This window comes from Pan troglodytes, chromosome 3 (genome assembly GCF_028858775.2).
Source record: "Pan troglodytes isolate AG18354 chromosome 3, NHGRI_mPanTro3-v2.0_pri, whole genome shotgun sequence".
Classification (NCBI taxonomy): domain Eukaryota; kingdom Metazoa; phylum Chordata; class Mammalia; order Primates; family Hominidae; genus Pan; species Pan troglodytes.
Genome location: NC_072401.2, coordinates 17,795,463 through 17,814,567, shown reverse-complemented (window position 1 = coordinate 17,814,567; position 19,105 = coordinate 17,795,463). Strand labels below are relative to the sequence as shown.

General features: G+C 40.1%; 1 non-coding gene across 1 annotated transcript; it reads left to right on the top strand.

Annotated features, from left to right (window-relative positions):
* Positions 1-9,604: 9,604 nt before the first annotated feature.
* Positions 9,605-9,741, top strand: LOC112209097 (small nucleolar RNA SNORA75). Its single transcript, XR_002943766.1, has one exon. It is a non-coding gene; the product is annotated as a small nucleolar RNA SNORA75 (small nucleolar RNA).
* The last annotated feature ends 9,364 nt before the right edge of the window (positions 9,742-19,105 follow it).

The window sequence follows — 19,105 nt, the reverse complement described above, 5'->3', positions numbered from 1 at the left end:
GGGTTCAAGCAATTCTCCTGCCTCAGCCTCCCAACTAGCTAGGATTACAGGTGCCCACCTCCACACCTGGCTAATTTTTGTATTTTTAGTAGAGACAGGGTTTCGCCATGTTGACCAGGCTGGTCTTGAACTCCTGACCTCAAGTCATCCACCTTCCTCAGGCTCCCAAAGTGCTGAGATTACAGATATGAGTCACCAGGCCTGGCCTGCCCTTTGGCACTCTTAAAAGCACCTTGCAGGAAAGGCTTACTGAAGGCAGGTGTCGCAATGTTCCATTTAGAGGTAGAATTAGTCAGCTTTCCAGTTGGATCAGGAAATAGAATCATCTGTCAAGTGGTGTAATATAGTTTCAAAATGAGACCTAGGCTAGGGTGTCCCACTGAAGTAGACTATTGGGCTCCTTGGATTCTTATCCTCCATTTACACTCTAGTGGAGATAGATGCGTGTGTGATATTTCTAACCAACCCACATGTTTGATCCCTACTCCTTTCAACAGTGAGAAATTATTTCAAATATCCCTAATGTGAAGTTAATAAATTCCATAGTATAGATTAAGAATTTGCTATTTGAAGTGATTGTCGTAGAGTTTCTGGAGTTGGAACTTCTGATAAGGATCTTTCAAATGTTAACTAACACTCCTAAGGTGTATTTTTCTGATTAGCATTCTTCAAAGGCTAACTAACCTACCCTATAAGGTAGATTAAAACTAATTTAGACATACACACACACACACACACTACACTTCCTATTCTGATGTACTTTAAAATAAATTATTGACATTTATTTTAAATGAAAAGTCTAAAAAAATCTAGGAAATGGTACAATCCGAAATTACTTTTGAAAGCCTTCAAAGTGAAAAAATTAGTCTAGAAACACTGTAAAAACAGATTTATTCATGACTTTCTTGCATCAAACTGTGGGTTTGTTAAAAGAAGTTGAGCCAGAATAGGTTTGATGCATGAAATATTTTCTAGTTCTGCTTTTCCCAGCCCATTTTAGTATTTCCTTTTTCAGTGTCAGATATTTGGGGGAGAGGGTGCAAACTGTTAAAAAATTATATTAGAAACACAAAATACAACAAAACATCCCCACAAACCAGAACTGAACCAGCAATAGTAGGAATATGAAAAATTAGGTCCATAGTTTGTTTTTGGCGGTGAATCGACTTTGCTGTTTACAGCTGCTGTTGCTCAGATTTTATATGTCTTTTTGAGGATGTGCAAGCAGAGCTGACTGCTGTTTGTTTCTGCTAACACAGCTCAATCTAGGATTCCTGGGGTTAGAGTGGATGTATTCTTTTATGAGCTGAGTAATTAGTCCATCTGGTGATATTCTCAGAAAGGTGCTAGGACAGGAGAATTAACCTCAATCCTATTTCACATGGCTGTTACAGGAGTTAAGAGATAAAGTTCATGAAAGTGCTTTGTAAACTGTAAAGAGCTATTTATTTACCATTACTATGATTACCAGTAACTTCATAAACCTTTTCTCTACACAACCTGGATGCTTGTGTGCGTTTTATTAACAGGTAATATGTATATATAGAGAGCCTTACATTTTCAGAGCTTATGTTTCAGTCAATGAATAAATATGTATTGAACACCTACTAGCAGCAATGTGCTTGGTACAAGCACAGGCTCTGGCTTTTGCCCTTGAGGTCCATCAATACCATGAGAGAAATGAAATAGACACAGACACAGCTAGAGAAGAAGGCACCTTTTCCTGAAGTACCACATTTGCTACTTGCTTAACAAAATTAGAGAAGGTAAATTCTGGGTGCCAGATTAGTGGAGGATATATCCCAATGGATTCATTTTCATTGTAAGTATTTTTTCCATTTTGCATTCCCATTTCTTGGAAGTCAAAAGTGGACATCTTGGATGTATTTGGGGCGAGCTCAATTTTCATTTTCTTGAGTTCTCTCTAAAAATTTTCCACGGGCACAAGAGCAATCGGGTATTTGCTGTTTCCTTGATTTATGCCTCTTCCCTCCCTTCCCCCCAACACCACCTTAGGTCATTTGATTTCCTGTTCAAACAGCAATTCCTCAGGACGGAACCTTTTGCCTTAATCTTTTACAATCAGCTTCAAACCATTTTCCTCTGTTGTTTGATGCTTGATGAATCTTTTGGTAATTTAGTGTCTGCTTTCGGCTCAGTTGAAATTCCTATTTATGTCTGGAAAGAAGAGCTCTGTAAGTTATAGAGGGGTTGGAAAATTTTCTGAATGGCTCCTCAGGCAATGCCATAGCGTATCTGGGAAGGAAGGATGAGTGTGAGTGAGTGACTGTGTGTGTGTGTGTGTGTGTGTGTGTGTGTTTTGCAGAGTGCTGTTGAGAAAACAGACTGAGTTGGAGGTTTTCTCTTCTCTTCGGATCTCCCCTGCCCTCTGTCTTAGGTCGTACTTTTCATTCTGCTTCCAGGACTTTCTGATCCTAAGGTATTTGCTGAGGAAAATTAACAAAGATAAAGTCATTATGGCTCCAAGTGATTTTAAATCTTTTATTATTCTTTTGAAAAAACAAAAAACCTAACAGCAATCCACGTAAGAGAGAAGCAACAGGGCCCCTACAACCCATTTAAGAGTCTAATTTTTAGAAGAGTTGTTTGAGTCTCAAAAATACCATGACAACCCTCCTTCAATCTCTCTCCTAACCAACATCACTGGACAGGGAGTGGAGGGAATGTTATGAGAACGGGAGCCAGCTGGCCACAGCTCATGTGCGCATGTCTGTGTTTAGAAGCCTCCTGAAACTCTCTTCTTGAGAGGTCTTGGCATCTTCTAGCATTCAACACCGGTGCATGAGACCTGAAGAAGTTGAGCTTTTCTAAACATCTTGGCATCAAGGTACCTCCTGGACATTCCCTCGTGGTTTTACTGTCGCAGATCTGAAGAATAACTGTCTCAGGCAGCCACTGAGTCACTCTGAGAACAGCACTTAGCAGAGTTGATATTCTCCTCATTTGCGTGATTATTTATTATTTTTTGCCCATGCCAGAATGCCAGTTCTCAGAATGTGGTGGCCTTGTCTCATGTATTCTTCCAGAAGAGGTCCTGGCACATGGTGGATGCTCAATCAATATTAGTTGAATGAATTATGAATTCCATAGACCCTGCCTTTCAACCAAGAGGAGAAGAAAAATCTTCCAAGACATTTGAGGAATGTGAATTTTTCATGGGGTTGCTTTATTTAAGGGTAAATAATTCAGAAGAGGTACCAGCCTCCTGACAAATGTGACTCTGGAAGGTCCCTTGGAGGGTCGCATCATTGGCTGTCATGAATGTGGATCTCTGGGATCCACAAGCAGAAAGGAGAAGCAGAGATGAGGTGGGCGGAGCAGGAGGCGTGGAGATGGAGCACGATGGGGACAGGGAGGAGGTAGGGAGATGTAGATTGAGAAAATGTGTCAGCCTCCTGGGCTACAGAGTTCATATCTTTAAAAAGTTAATATCTTCAAAGTTAATAAAATATTTTTTAAAGAGACCACCCCAACTTATTTTATTTTCAGATTATAAATTAATGCAAACTCATCATAAAAGTAAAGCAGAATTCAAGTACAGAAGAAAATCAGCATGAATCTCACCACTCTGTCAGTTCACTTTGTGAACATTTTGCTAGGTTTCTTCTTTTTTTTTTCCTCTACACACTCATACTTCTCTTGTTTTGTTTTGAAATATTTGATTACATAATGTGTACCAGTTTTGCACCTTGTTATTTTCACTAAATGCCATTAAAAGTTCTTTTTTTGTCCACTTAGTATTATCAAAAATGCTTTAAAACATCATTTTTAATGGCTATGTAATGTTCCATTTTATGGCTACATAAACCCTGCTGCACAGTTTGTTTTCAGGTTTTCTTTTTTTATATAATTATAGGTGAGTTAGTGACAAACATCTTTGTGAATGAATTACTGCCCTCGCTGTTTGATTATTTCATTCAGGTGAGTTGGAGAAGTGAAATTACAGGGCCCGAGCATAGGAATTTTTTACAGACCTTGAAGGATGGTGCTGGATTGCTTTTCAGAGGCTTTGTACCAATTTACATGGAGTATTTCTATTTTGGGGACCCCCTCCTGGAACAGGGAAAGATTTTCTAGCTCTAGAGAGAGAATGACCTGTAGTAAGATTTGGATCAGAATTTCACGCTTTGTAAATCATTGATTTTAGGTTTCTCCCACTTTCTGTGTTTATTTACCTTCTATTCTCTTGCAGTAATTTTAGAAATGGCATTGGGAAAATTCCAGACTGTTTCCATGGTACTCAGAGCAGACAGCAAAGGGAGTTTGGTCCATGCTTTGGATAGAGCTGCCAAGAATGGGGGACTGTGTCCTGTAGTGGGGTGGGGCGGGGAAGGGGTCCAACCTATGATGGCAAAAGGAGACCAAATGAGATGCTTCGTGGGAAAGGTGACACATGGGGTTGTAGTGATGGTGGTGAGGAGTGGAGATTTGAGCTGATCCTACATTTTGGAGGTTCTCATTTTGGTTTTAACAAGAGTAGGGTTTCTTGATAGCAGGCTGGACTGGATCAGTGATTTTCAAATTTTCCTTCCTCCTCCCGGAACTTTTGGATTCTATGGTGGTGCTTGAGTTAAGTAAATGATTTTAAGGTCATCTGCACCTAATTTAAAACTGTGTTAGTAGTGGTAATAAATATCAACACATACACATATAAATGTATATAGAATGTCATATTTTAACACCACGTGGACCTGAAGGTAGACACGTACTAACTGGTTTTAGAGCAGACTTTGAATGAAGCATCTCTCTCTTGAATTGAGGAGGGCTCTGAGGCTGGAAGGGCAGTGTGATTTGAACAGCTGCAGCAGCAGCAACATTGTCCATCAAACCAAGATAGACTTCTATCTTGGGGAAAGTGAATCAGAAACTCTATGTTACAGAGTAAACAAAACAGAATATAGAGCCCGGATGCTCAAGCAGATAGAAAACTGCAAATGCCCTGTTTAACTCTCAGCTTTAATCAGGTCACAACAGCACCCATGTTCTCTTTGCTAGACTTTGTTATATATATGCAGATAGACACCAGTCATTTTTGACTGTTATATGTACAGCGGGTCCATTTTCATTTGAAAGAGAGTTCCTCTGAGGACCCTTTGTAACACTAACATTTTCTGATCAACAGGCTGACTTTGTCATCCCATTTGATGGATGGATAAGTTGAGGCATTAAGTAAAGTCCTGCAGAGAGCTGGCTTTGCAGTTTAGTCTCTGTCAGATTTTGAGCAAGTTAGTTTAGTTCCCTGAGCCTCCGTGTTCTCATTTCTAAAATGGGAATAATAGTGTCCACTCTGCAGTGCCGTTATGAGGGTGGAAATGAAACCCAATCTTTTCCTTTGCTCAGTGGCTAGGCTTTGGGAATGAGCATCTAATTCACATTTGCCAAATGCTGACTCCTCCCTCTTGTCCATGCTGGCCTCATTCTTGCCGTTACTCTATTTAATGTACTCTGGTAAGTTTTAGGCGTAGAAGAGGAAAGAAATATATGTATTGCCTACATACCTATTGGAACTTGGGATCCTTTAAAACATGCAGTCTTATTACAGTGATTCTTCTGTAATAGCAGTATTTATTTTCTGGTCTGGGGAACAAAAGCCTTCTTTTCCTTTCTTCGATTAAGAAATTAAAATCCAGTAGCATAGAATCTCTTAGAATCATTTCTTGTATTGCTTCCTAACTTGACCTTAACATTCTGTGTGACCTTTCGAGGCCCTTTTTACCTCTCTCAACCTCTGCTTCCTGTAAAATGAGGTGGTTGGGTCAGGTGACATTAACGGTCCTTACAGCTTTTCAGTTTTTAAATTCTACGAAGACTTAGGAGTAAAACCTTGAAGCATTAAGTTTCTTTTCTGCAGGGGGGAAAAAAATTACTGTTCTTTTAAATTGGCCACGTGGGGTCGCTAGTGATCTAAGAGACTGGTTCGCGAAGGTGGTACTGTAAATGTGTGGTGCTTCAGCGAACAGATTCTGGGGGTGGTTTATGAAATTTTCTTTTTGTCTCTCCCTTCAGCTCCAAAATTCACTCGAAGACTTGATCACATCATTAGTGTTGAGAGAGTCATAAGCAGCTGCCAGAGATTGTGTTCAGAGCCAGACCGTGGTATCTCATGCCCACCTCAAAAGAAAAGAAAAAGGAAAAAAAAACATGGTAATCCTGGGGTGCAACTGGCTCTCCTTTTAGACTCTAACTCAAGCTGCTACATAATGTGGCCTTGCAATTCCTTGACTTGAGAAGTAGGTCCTGCAAAGTTAAACTGGATGGCATAAAACATGCCTTAGTGATGGAGTCAACCTTTGTCTGGAAGAATCTGGAGTTACCAAAGGCAGAAGCATGGCAAAATTCTCACTGAAGAGCTGATGAGTGTCTCTCTTGGCAGTTTTCCTGGTGGGCTTTGCTGATGGTTGAGGTGGGGTGGGGTGGGTGGCAGCAAGCTTGAATGACTGTAGAAATCAGGGAGGGTTCATTAAACAAGAAGTAAATAAAATAAAACAAAAATCTGGAAAGCTCATGTATCTTCCCACACCAGGGACAGGGTTACCCACAGCATGCTCGGCACAGACCAGACCCTTTATGGAAAGTCAGCTGAACCTTGCCCTCGGCGTGCAAGGAAAAAAAATGTCTTTTCTGCCAGAAGTGTTGTATAAACATCCTTTTCCTACGATCCTGGATCCTGATCCTGTAGCTCCAGGACCCAGAGGAGCGTGGGGAAAGTATCTTAATGGAGACAGATTTCGAACTCCTGCTGTCCCTTTTCAGATCGTAAATTACCGTTAATGCTGTTTATACTCTTCCCCCTTCCTCTCTTAATAGTTTTAGAAACAGTAATTGACAACAAAATAGAGCCGCAAAGCGTGTAAGGGAGCCCTGCTTGGCTGGCTGAGAAGCAGCCAACTAAGTGTCTGTTCATCATGTACGTCTCTGCAACAGAAGTAAAAGATTTACCCACACAGGTGCCCTTCCTTGCTTTCCTTTCGTCATTTTGCTGTGATGGAGCAGGGTACGTCTCAATTTCAATTAACTGGAAAGAGAAAAGTTGCGTGTGTTTGTTTGCGTGCTTTTTGTCCACCCTGCTCCCTGTATGGGAGGCTGCACAAAGCTGGTGTGGGCTGTGGAGCCTGGGGAGGAAGCTGCTCAGAAGTGGACCCCAGGATCTCTGTGGTTCTCTCTGCCCGGGTGTTGTCTTGTTTTGGGGTGCACGGTCCTCCGAAGCAGTTTCCTAAGACAATTCCAGCATGAGGAATATGCCCAGGCTTGAAGTTGGTGAGAGCTGGATTTAAATCCTAGATCAACCCACTTATTTAGCTGTCAACTTAACCTCTTAGAGTCTCAGTGTTCTCCTCTGTAAAATGGGGATAATACAGGTTGAATACCCCTCATCCAAAAATCCAAAACCCGAAATGCTCCAAAATGCAAAACTTTTGGATTTCACATCCAAACTTTTGTCATTGAGTGCTGACACAATGTTCAAAGGAAATACCCATTGGAACATTTCAGATTTTGGATTCTCAGAGTAAAGATGCTGAACCCATAAGTATAATGCAAGTATTCCAAAATTAGAAAAAATATCTGAAATCCAAAATACTTCTGGTCCCAAGCATTTTGGATAAGGGATACTCAGCCTGTAACAATATTCCCCTAAAGGAGTGGTTTGGAAGATTAAATAAAGCTGTGTTTGTAGAAAAAGTGACTGAGGCCTAGCAAGACATCCATGAATGCCTGTTCTTTTTTCAAAACCTCTTGACTTGTGCTGTCCAAGGTGGTAGTCACATGGGGCTATTGAGCACTTGAAGTCTGGCTACTTGGAACTGACAAGTTCTGTAAGTAGAGAATACACACCAGATATCAAAGACTTAGTAGAGAAAAAAAAATGCAAAACATCTCATTAATAATGTTTTATACTGATTACATACTGAAATTTTAATATGTTGCAAATATTGGATAAAATATATTCTAAAAGTTAATTTTACCTTTTTTAACTTTAAAAAATGTGGCCACTAGAAAATTCAGAATTAGATATGTAGCTTGTATTTGTGGCTCACATTATGTTTCTCTTGGGCTGTGCTTCTGTAGTTTCTCTTTTACTCACCCTCTATTCAAATTCTTTCCTTCTCTTAAGGCCTAGCTCAAGCTTTGCTGTCTTTTTGGGTCCTTTGGGTCAATCTCTCCCTTCCCTAAAATCTCCTAGGGGTTTTGTCATGGAGAGACAGTCACATAATGTGTATTTGTGGGCTGAATTTAAGCAGGAAAAGCATATAAAGTGTTTAGCCCAGTGTCTGGCACATCACAAACAAAATATTATGATTCTTTTTTTTTTTTTTTGAGATTACCATTGGAGTCTGGCTACCTAGTTCAGAGCCGGTTTTTTGCTGCCTTGCATCCTTCTCATGTGTTTAGTCTCTCTTCCTTGTGTGTTTAGTCTTGTTGAATATGCCTGTGAGGACAGAGAACCCGTCTATTTTTCCTGGGTTTGTTCTTAACCCACGAGGCAGCTCTAGCACAATGGATTCTCCCCTATGATTATTCACGGACAAAGCCAGCGCCTGTTGACTAAGCTGTCATCTTGGAGTCATTTGCCATTCTTTCCATTCTTTCCTTCATTCCACAGGTATTTGTTCTTCTTGGGATGCTTTTTCACCACTCTTTTCTTCATTGAGCTAACTCTTTTGCATCCTGAAAACAGTAATCGAGGTCAACATGTATAGCACTCACTATATATTCACCCTATTCTAAGTAGTTTATGTATATGAATAAAGTTCATCCTCACAACTGCCCTGTAGGGCGAGTATTGTCATTTAACTCATCCTTCAGATGAGGAACCTGAAACACAGAAATTAAGTAACTCATCCAAGGCCACACAGCTAGTGAGAGGTGGGGGCTGGATTCAAATCCAGTACTACAGTCCCAGAAACCATAGTACTCTGAAATCACCAGGCTCGAAGTCATCGTCACCAGAAGCCCTTCTGCAACACTGCTCCTAAATTTTCAACATACCACTTGGCCCTTCCATCACACCCAGCCCCATGTGAGTATCTGTCATAGGCCTTATCCGATATGATTACAATCCCTGGTTTCCTCTTCGGTTCCCCTCATTGCCCTGTGATCTCCCTGAGGATCTCAGTGAATCCCGGTGAAAGAAGGAACATGGCTTTAGGCTGCAGGGGACAGATTCTCCCAGGATCCAAAGACATGAGACTTAAAGAAGGTCTTCCTCTTTCATGTCATCAAACTGTTCATTTTTTTCCATACCTCTTTTAGCAATCTGTAACCATCTTGTTTGTTTTCATTTACTTGATTTAAAAATAAAATAAAATTTAAAAAAAACCTTTCCTTCCCCCAAGAATGAAGGCAGAGAATTTATCTGTCTTGTTTGCTGCTTTACTTCAGTGCCCGGCACAGAATGTATATTCAGTAAATATGTGTCAGGTGAGTAAATGAATGAATGAATTTGTTGTGTTTCTGTTATGGGCCAGGCACTGTGTAGACACCATGGTTCTTGCCTTCACAAGGTTAACAAGTTTATGGAGGGTGATGGGGAAGATGGCAAGAGGCAGTAACTATATAGAAATGGAGAAAGAACAGGGAGCTTGGCTTCTCATTGAGCTCCTTTCTGTCCATTGGTGGCAGTTGATGGATTTGCATGAGAAGAAGAGAGAATTCACAGAACTAGCATTATTTTACTTTCTGTCTTTACAGAGGTATATTTGGCTGTTTTGTGAGACATTCTGGGAAGAAAAAACAAACAAACAAAAGAACAGGGAGTTTGGAGAGCCAAAAAGAAGAAGGATTTAGCATTGGGTGAGGGGAAGTCCAGAAAGGGTTTCTGCAGAAAGTGACAACTTAGAGACCTGAAACATAGTTGGGAGATGACCAAGCAGAAGACAAAGGAAAGAGCTGAGTAAGGAAGGAGAAGAGAGATGTTTCAGATAGAGGGAAGGAGAGGTAGGAAAGGCCTGGCTATCTGGTTATTTTCAGGCCTCTTGGGTGCAAATGGTAGAAGGGAGGAGCTTCATGAATTTTGAGCACCTTGATGTCCAAGCCATGGCAGAATTGGACTTCCCTTCATGTATTCCTTTTTCCACCCCCCACCAGCTGTCTTTGTTGCCTTCATTGTTCCCAAAGCCTCCTTTTCATCCTTGTTTCTTCCTGGCTGGAATAGGTTCAGTGGAACCATATTCCTCCGACAGTTTGCATTGCTTCACTTGCTCAGGAGCCGGTAGCACTGCCAGCTGCCTCTGGGACCGGAATTTCTTACATTTATCTCATGAGCTATACTTTTCTGTCTATTTTTGCATGTTATCCTTTGATCCTCGCAGCAACTGTGTGAGTTCTCTCAATTCTTAGCCTAAACCTAAAACGTGTCTATTCTCAGCCTCTTACCCCCATTCCACTGCGATTCTCTTAAGTGTACTACTCTTCCTTCCTCTTCCCTACACAGATGCTTGAATCTGCCAAGAAATTTGCTTCCCTTTCTCTCTCTATGTATATCATTTAAGAACCCCTAAGCCAAAAACACACCATCTGATGAATACTTAGAGAGGCCAGGAGGGTACAGTATTTATACTCAGATCTACGCTTTTGATCTGTTCTGGGAGGTCAAAGATATTTGGTCTTAGATTTCATACTTTGTGTGTTTCCTTTGTTTTTGAGACTGTCTAGGTCTATTCTGTCTTTGGACAGCTTGGACTACTTAGACTTTTCTTTTCAGAGTGAGTTTTGATGTGTCTGCTCGTGCGGTCCAACCATTGGTCCTAGTTCTACAGTTAGGTCCAGGAGGGCAGAATAGCTGAATAGCTACATGCATCTGAATCTTGGCTTGCCACTTCCTGCCAGCTTTGGGAGGCTATCAAGACCCTCTGCTTTCTGTGTGTCAGCCACTCCTCTGTAAAATGAGGCAAATGGTAAATATGCAAACTCACTGAATGTTAGCTGTTATCATCGTCATTATTATTACTCCTTGTGGCTATAGTGAACAAGAGAAGTGTAGGCTTAGAATGGCCCGGTGTAGTGTACCTGGAGCTCACACTTTATGAAATGCTAATTTTACTCACCTCAGCAAAAGGGAAGAAATACTCTTAAGTCAAATGCATACTGTTCCAGGTTATTTATCTTAAGAGATTTGATATTATCACTCTGATAGTGAAGCTTTAATTGATGCAGCATACTTTCTTCAAGAAGCTACAATCTTTCCCTAAATTCTTAAGATTATATGACAATAGTGTTTGTAGATAAAAGGTATAACTGGTGGCAGCTCTCTTTTATATTATTTTTAACTGACACATAATAATTGTACATATTTATGGAGTACAGTGTGATATTTCAATACATGTATACAATGTAGAACATCCAAATTAGGATAATTAGCATATCCATCACCTCCAACATTTATCATTTCTTTGAGATGGGAACATTCAAAACCTGCTCTTCTAGCTATTTAAAAATATATGATAAATTATTGTTTTTGATTATAGTCACCCTACAGTGCTCTAGTACACTAGAAGTTGTTCATCTTATCTAGCTGCACTTTGGATCCATTAGCCAACCATTGGCCATTCCCTCTTCCCCCCATGGCAGTGGCTCTCTTTTTGCCAGCAGGAGGGGATGCCAGCATGGGTGGCCTTATCCCCTGGGCATGTTCTCTCTGGATAACGGCCTTGAGTGGGAACTTGCATCTCACCTGTGAGCTGCCATTGACATCCACTGGTGAGGCCAACAGCATATCCACCAGTAGCAAAGAATTATTCTTTGGGAAGCACACAGTGGGGAGACAGAGGAAGCAGGACTATTGCCAGCAGGAGAATGGGTGAAGGGAATCCATCTAAGTAACCCTCCCCTCCACGTGCCACAACTGGGGATCTTTTGGAAAGACAATGAGTGAGCTGGTGTGTGGCAATCAGAAATGGGGGGGTGTCCTGGAAGGGGAGCCCAGGAACCCAAGAGACAGGCCACGTAGCTACCCATGTATGAGTTGGGAGCAGTATGAACATTTTATTGAGATCCAAACCTATCACTACTGTATCCTAGCCATTTTGGAATTTTTTTTTTTTTTTTTTAAAGGAGGAAATGAAGGAGAAAGAGAATGGATTTTCCTTCCTTTCCGGGCAGAGATCTCAAAGCACACAAATTGAAACAAATTAGTAAATATATTTCCTGTAAACTACAGTATAGTTCGACTTGATGCATTCAGAATGTAAGCAATGTCATCTCCTGATTCTTTTGTTATGAAAGGAACCTGAATTCAAGATGACAACTGATCTGCGAGGCTTTAGCCAGAGGAAGTTAAGCTGGACAAACAAACCTGGATACTACCAGTCTACTTGTTAAAAAATTATTTTCTGATTCTGGTTTCTATTCAGCTGTTGGGCAAAACAAATGCATAATTAAGAACTTCACCTTTGACAGTTTAGCTCTTTTTTTTTAACAAAAATAGGAATTTTCCATTTTCATATAGTAATATCAAGATACCCTGCTACATTGAATCCACCAGTAGGTTTTGAAAATAAGCATAACAAGCCATATAAAAATAAGAAAATCCACTTTTAGGGTTTTAGATTCATGCCGTTTAATTGTTCGTCTATTTCCATGATAAGGTGAGACTGGTCTCGTGTCACCGGAGGGACTATATCCTGCTGTTTTTTTCCCATCCTCATTTACAATGATTATGTTATCAGGCTGGCCAGGCAAAAGGGTGGAGCAACTATAATTTCAAAGCAGGATTAGGTTGAAATAACGAGGTCACCAAGTTGTGGTTACCAAGGCAACGTCACATCTAAGAATATGGGATGCTTCTAGGAGATGAGGCAAAGCCTGGAGCATTTCTCTCCCCCTTGTGCAAAAATCACCCACTTCCTAGATAAAAATTGCTTATTAATTGCTTTTGAACATATTTTATTCTTTATTTTTAGGAACCGGTTTATAAATTATAACCTGATTTACAGTTCCGTTTTTAAACTAGTAATACATATCAGAATAATCGTTGTTTTCTCCTTTTTGGATTCACATGTACTTTTTTCAAGTTTCATTCTCTCCTTCATCCTTTCCTCTCTTTCTTCCTCTCTTCCTCCATTCCTTCCTTCCTTCCCTCCTTTCTTCCTTCTTTCATTTCTATTTTAATATTGCAGGAAAAAGCCATGGAACAAAAAAGAGGAGATTGAGAGTTGGGTGCTCCCTTGTTCAGACCTTGAGATGACAAAATTGTGATAAGTGACAGAAGCTGTAACCTACACCCACAATACTCATTTGACCCCTTAAAAACTACTGAGCACAAGAGAGAATAACCTTGGTCTTCATTGTTGTTTCTTAAAATTTCAACCCACCTTTACAATTGTGGACTATGGAGGTAAAGCAGGAAAGAGGGAGAAGACCCACAGTCTGTTTCTGATCAATATCAGCTATCAGTCCGAATAATTCCCACCAATTACCTCTTTTTTCCTCTGTATTCATTTCTGTATCTGAGTTTTTCAGATGATAGCTTCAAGTTTCTTCATTTTATAAAAAGCAGGCTTCTTTTAATATGGGATTGTGTTTGTGAAGCACGGATTTTACATAGGTCACTTTTTAAAAAGAATATTTCTGACCTAGTGTTGAATCACTGGACATGGTACAGTGTGATTGGAACCCTCAGATTCCTTTGCATTACAACATGACTGCTCCTTAGGATATGTTAACTATTCACCTTTTGCCCTGGCTTTGCATAAAAAATTTGAAGTGTGCTTAAAACCATGCCAGTGTACAGTATTTTCCATCTCCTGGAAATCTATGTCAAAGGAGTCTCATTGCCTTGAGAATGTGTTTAGTTTTCAGCCTGGGAGGATGGAAACCATGCAGGCTCTAGAGCCCACCAGATCTGGGTTTGAGGCACTGCTGTGTGACCATGGACAGGTAAAGTCACATCTCTGACTATCTTCACAGGGCAGTGTGAGGACAGAATGAGATATCATGGAAACAGCTCTTAGCTCAACGTCTGATGTGTATGTAGCTCGGGCCTCAAAATGAGTCTCCTAATTCAAAAATAATAAAGATGTATATGAAGTTAATCTTTCCAGTCTCGCTCCCTCCCTATCTTTTCCCTCTTTATCCTTGGAAAAGTTTTTATAAAATGCAAATCAGATCATATTGTGTCCTCGCTGTACTGGGTTAAATTGGGTCCCTCCAAAATTCACTTCCATGTGGAACCTGGGAATATGACTTTTTGGAAATAGGGTATTTTTGGATGTAATCAACTTAATATAAAGTCATAGTGGATCATGGTGTCTCCGAAATTCACTGTGACTGGTGGTTTTACAAGAGAGATTTGGACAGAGATACCTACAGAGAGAAGGCCATCTGATGACAGAGGGAGGGTTTGGAGTGATGTGTCTATAAGTCAAGGAACACCAAAGATTGCTGACAGCCAGCAGAAGCTAGGAAGAGGCTAGGAGGGATTCTCCTCTTGAGCTTTCAGAGGGAGCACGGCCCTCACCATACCTTGGTTTCAGACTTCTGGCCTTCAGGACTATTAGAAAATGCTTTTCTGTTCTATTAAGCCACTTGGTTTGTGGTTAATTTGTTACAGTGGCCCTAGGAGACTAACACACCTGCTTAAAATCCTGCTGTGGTTCTTCCTGTCATTAAAGCGAGGTCCAGGGTCCTCAACCTTGCTCAAGTCCCCTAGGATCTGCTCCCTGGTGGTATCCCCATTCATTTATCTGAACTTGAGGCTCCTTTGGTCCTGACAGCTTTCAATCTGCCAGGTAGAGCTCTCTTTTACCCTTGAGGTGGCACCATCTGCCCGTCTCTTCTTAGAACATGCTCTCTCACCAGTCACCTGGTTAACTAGAGGTATCAGCTAAATGTCCTTTCCTCAGAGGTCTTTCCAATACATAGATTGTGTAAGCATCCCTTCAAGTACTCTTACAATGCTCTTCAGCATTTCTCCAGTTACTTAGTAGGAAGGTTGGTCTTTACTGCTAGACTCTAAGCTCAAAGAGGTAACAACGAATTCCTTTTCTTGCTCACTGCTGTGTTCCTGTGTCCCAGCATGGCATCTGGCATTGTGCATGCCCACGGTTAGTATGAATTGAATGGTGCAATGAATGAATGACCGAGGAAATAACTGTTTGGCATATGGTTAAAACTCTTAGTAAGATTTGGTGAGATGTTGAAATCCTGCCAATAGATTCAGAGATAAATTAATTGCTAATTTGCAATTTGAGTTGATTACCATTAGCCAAAAGTGATAGTGATTTTGACTGGTTTCATGAAATACAGAACCAAAGCCCTCCCCCTTCCCATTTGATTGTCTATGTTTAACTAAAAATTAATATATACTCATTGTAAAAAATTAAAATATTTCAGCCTGGGCAACCTTATCTCTACAAAAAATGCAAAATTTAGCCAGGTGTGGTGGTGTACCCCTGTAGTCCCAGCTACTAGGGAGGCTGAGGTGGGAGGATTGTTTGAACCCAGGAGGCTGAGGCTACAGTGAGCCATAAGCATGCCACTGCACTCCAGCCTGAATGACAGAACAAGGCTCTGTCTAAAAAAAAAAAATTAAAGTTCAATGAACAGTAAGTTTTCCTTACATCTCGGAACCATGTCTCCCACTGCCTTCCTTAGAAGCAACAACTATGACTTTCTTTTGTAGCCAAGTAGAGATATTTTAAGCATACAAAATGCATATTATACACAATGTTTTGCAGTTTGCTTTGTTCATTTAAAATATACCATAGAGGCCGGGCATGGTGGCTCACGCCTGTAATCCCATCACTTTGGGAGGCTGAGGTGGGCAGATCACGAGGTCAGGAGATCGAGACCATCCTGGCTAACGCGGTGAAACCCCATCTCTACGAAAAATACAAAAAATTAGCCGGGCGTGGTGGCAGGCGCCTATAGTCCCAGCTACTCGGGAGGCTGGAGCAGGAGAATGGCGTGAACCCGGGAGGCGGAGCTTGCAGTGAGCCGAGATGGCGCCACTGCGCTCCAGCCTGGGCAACAGAGTGAGACTCTGTCTTAAAATGCACCATAGAATTTATTTTATATTGGCATGCATAGATAGATCTCATTCTTTTTTATTGGCTGCAAGATACTCTATTTTGTTCATGTTCCATAATTTATTTAAGTAGCCCACTAATGTTAGAGATTTACATAGTTTCCCGTCTTTTGATATTAGAAACAAAGCCCCAATAAACTGTATTTTTGTGAGACTCTAACTGTAGGATAACTTTTTAAAGGTGGCATTGCTATGCCCTTAAAAACGTTATATGGTCAGACTCTAACCCAACCATAAATATATTAGAAGTGACCAATTGCAGAAAGAGAATAACTTTGATAGAAAAAAATTAAAGGTATAAAGAGTGCATGAAATAGCTATTTGGTGGATTATTACAGATTAACTTTTTGTCTTAGATCTGCCTATTTCTTTTTTTATGTGGGCCAACAGGGTCTAAAGAAAATGGCTGTTAAGCAAGAGAACAAATAACTCAGTTAAAAAATGGGCAAAGGACCTGAATAGACATTTTTCAAAAGAAGACATACAAATGGCCAATGGGCATTTGAAAAAATGCTCAGCATCACTAATCATCAGGGAAATGCAAATTAAACCATAATGAGCTATCACCTAACACCTGTTAGAAGTGCTATGATCAAAAAGACAAAAGATAACAAGTATTGGCAAGGATGTGGAGAAAAGGGAACCCTTGTATACTGTCAGTGGGAATGTAAATTAGTATAGCCTCTATGGAAAAGAGCATTGAGGTTCCTCAAAAAATTAAAAATAAAACTACCATATGACCCAGCAATTTCACTACTGAATATATATTCAAAGGAAATGAAATTAGTATGTTGATGAGATATCTGCACTCCTGTGTTCATTGCAGTATTATTCACAATGGAAAGACATGGAAACAACCTAAGTGTCCATTGATGGATGAATGGATAAAGGAAATGAGGTATAAATACACACTGGAATACTATTCAGCCTTAAAAACAAAGGATGTCCTGTCATTGTGACACCATGGATGAACTGGAGGACATTATACTAAATGAAACAAGCCAGGCACAGAAAGACAAATACTGCGTGATCTCACATATGTGGAATCTAAAATGTCCAACTCATAGAAGCTGCCAGCAGAATGGTGGTTGCCAGGACTTGGAGTGGGAGATAAGGAGATATTGGTGAAGTGTTACAAAGTTTCAAGTAGACAGGATGAATAAGTTCTGGAGATCTATTGTACAGCATGGTGACTATACTTAATAATACTGTCTTGTATACTTGAAAATTGCTAAGAGAATAGCTCTAAAATGTTCTCAGTGCAAAAAATAAGTATGTGAGTTGATGCATATGTTAGTTAGCTTGATTTAAACATTTTACAATGTACACGTATGTCAGAACATCACACTGTACACTGTAAATATGTACAATTTTCATTTTTCAATTATACCTTAATAAATCTGGAAAAAGAAAGGAAAAGAGAGAAAAAGCCTTCTAGACAAATTCTGAAATTATGATTCTAATTATTATTATTTTCTTTTATCAGCTATATGGCTAATTTTGATATTGGCTAGATTTTTAATGTAGCATATTAAAGAGGAGAATCAAATTAGTTTAAAAAAGGAGTACTGGCTCAAAACAATTTTGCATTATTAAAAACTAAGCACAAGCAATATCTTGCTTGAATTTCAGAAAGATTTAGTAATTATTTTGAGTTTACTATGCTAATCAGGAGTATGTGTGTCAAAATCCTTTAAAAAAACAGGACATTGGCCAGGTGTGGTGGCTCACGCCTGTAATCCCAGCACTTTGGGAGGCCGAGGTGGGTGGATCATGAGGTGAGGAGATGGAGACCATCCTGGCCAACATGGTGAAATCCCGTCTCTACTAAAAATACAAAAATTAGCCAGGCATGGTGGGGTGTGCCTATAGTCCCAGCTAATGAGGAGGCTGAGGCAGGAGAATAGCTTGAACCCAGGAGGCAGAGGTTGCAGTGAGCTGAGATCATGTCATTGTACTCCAGCCTGGGGTCAGAGAGAGACTCCGTCTCAGAACAAACAGACAAACAAACAACACCAAAAAAAAACGGGACATCAACAGAATTGGAAAATTCACAGAACCAAGATTCAAAATACCCAACACAATTTTGAAGACTCAAGATATTTGTAAGTCAGAGGATGAAGGAACTGATCCCGAAAAATTAAGACATATTGCAGTGTTCTTGGAGATCGGGGGAATATGCCCATAGAAAAATGGCTAGTTTTCAGGACTAGGAGTGCTAGGAATTTATTTCAATATTCATTGATTGAGCACTTATGGTATGTACAGTTTTAGAGTAGAAGAGAGATGACTTTCAACCAGAAGGTGCTGGAACTTGTAATTGAAGACAACTATTTGTAAGGACAAGGAATGTTTTATTCTTTCAAATTCCTACTGAATAAAAAGAAATATAAATTGCTAAAAATCATTTTTACCTTAAATGTGTGGCCAACCTTTAACCCAGTAATTCCGTATTTATAAATTTATCCTAAAGGAGACAACCTTGAATATACCCTCGCTCCCCTCAGAAAGGAAAAAAGAGACAAAGATAGATAGACACACATGCACACGCACATATTATATGTGTATATATGTAGTATATATACATATATACATCTATATATGTGTGTGTGTGTGTGTGTATATATATATATATATATATAGAGAGAGAGAGAGAGAGAGAGAGAGAAACAAGAGAAACAGAGAAAAGGTGGATCCCCCTTGCCTTGCCTCTTGGAGATCTGAGTAACCTCTTATGTCTTGTTGTTTGGTTCCTGCTTCCTGTTTCTTTTCATGCAGCTTCCGTTTTTTAAAAAATTTCAATTTCAACTTTTTAATTTTAGAGTCGGGGCCACATGTGCAGGTTTGTTGCCTGGGTATAATTTGCGATTCTGAGTTTTGGGGTATGATTGATCCCATCACCCAGGTAGTGAGCATAGTACCCAATTGTTAGTTTTTCAACGCTTGCCCCTCTTCCTCCCTTTCCCCTTTAGTAGTCCCCAGTGTCTATTGTTCCCATCTTTGTGTCCGTAAGTACCCAAAGTTTAGCTCCCACTTATAAGTGAGGCATGATATTTGGTT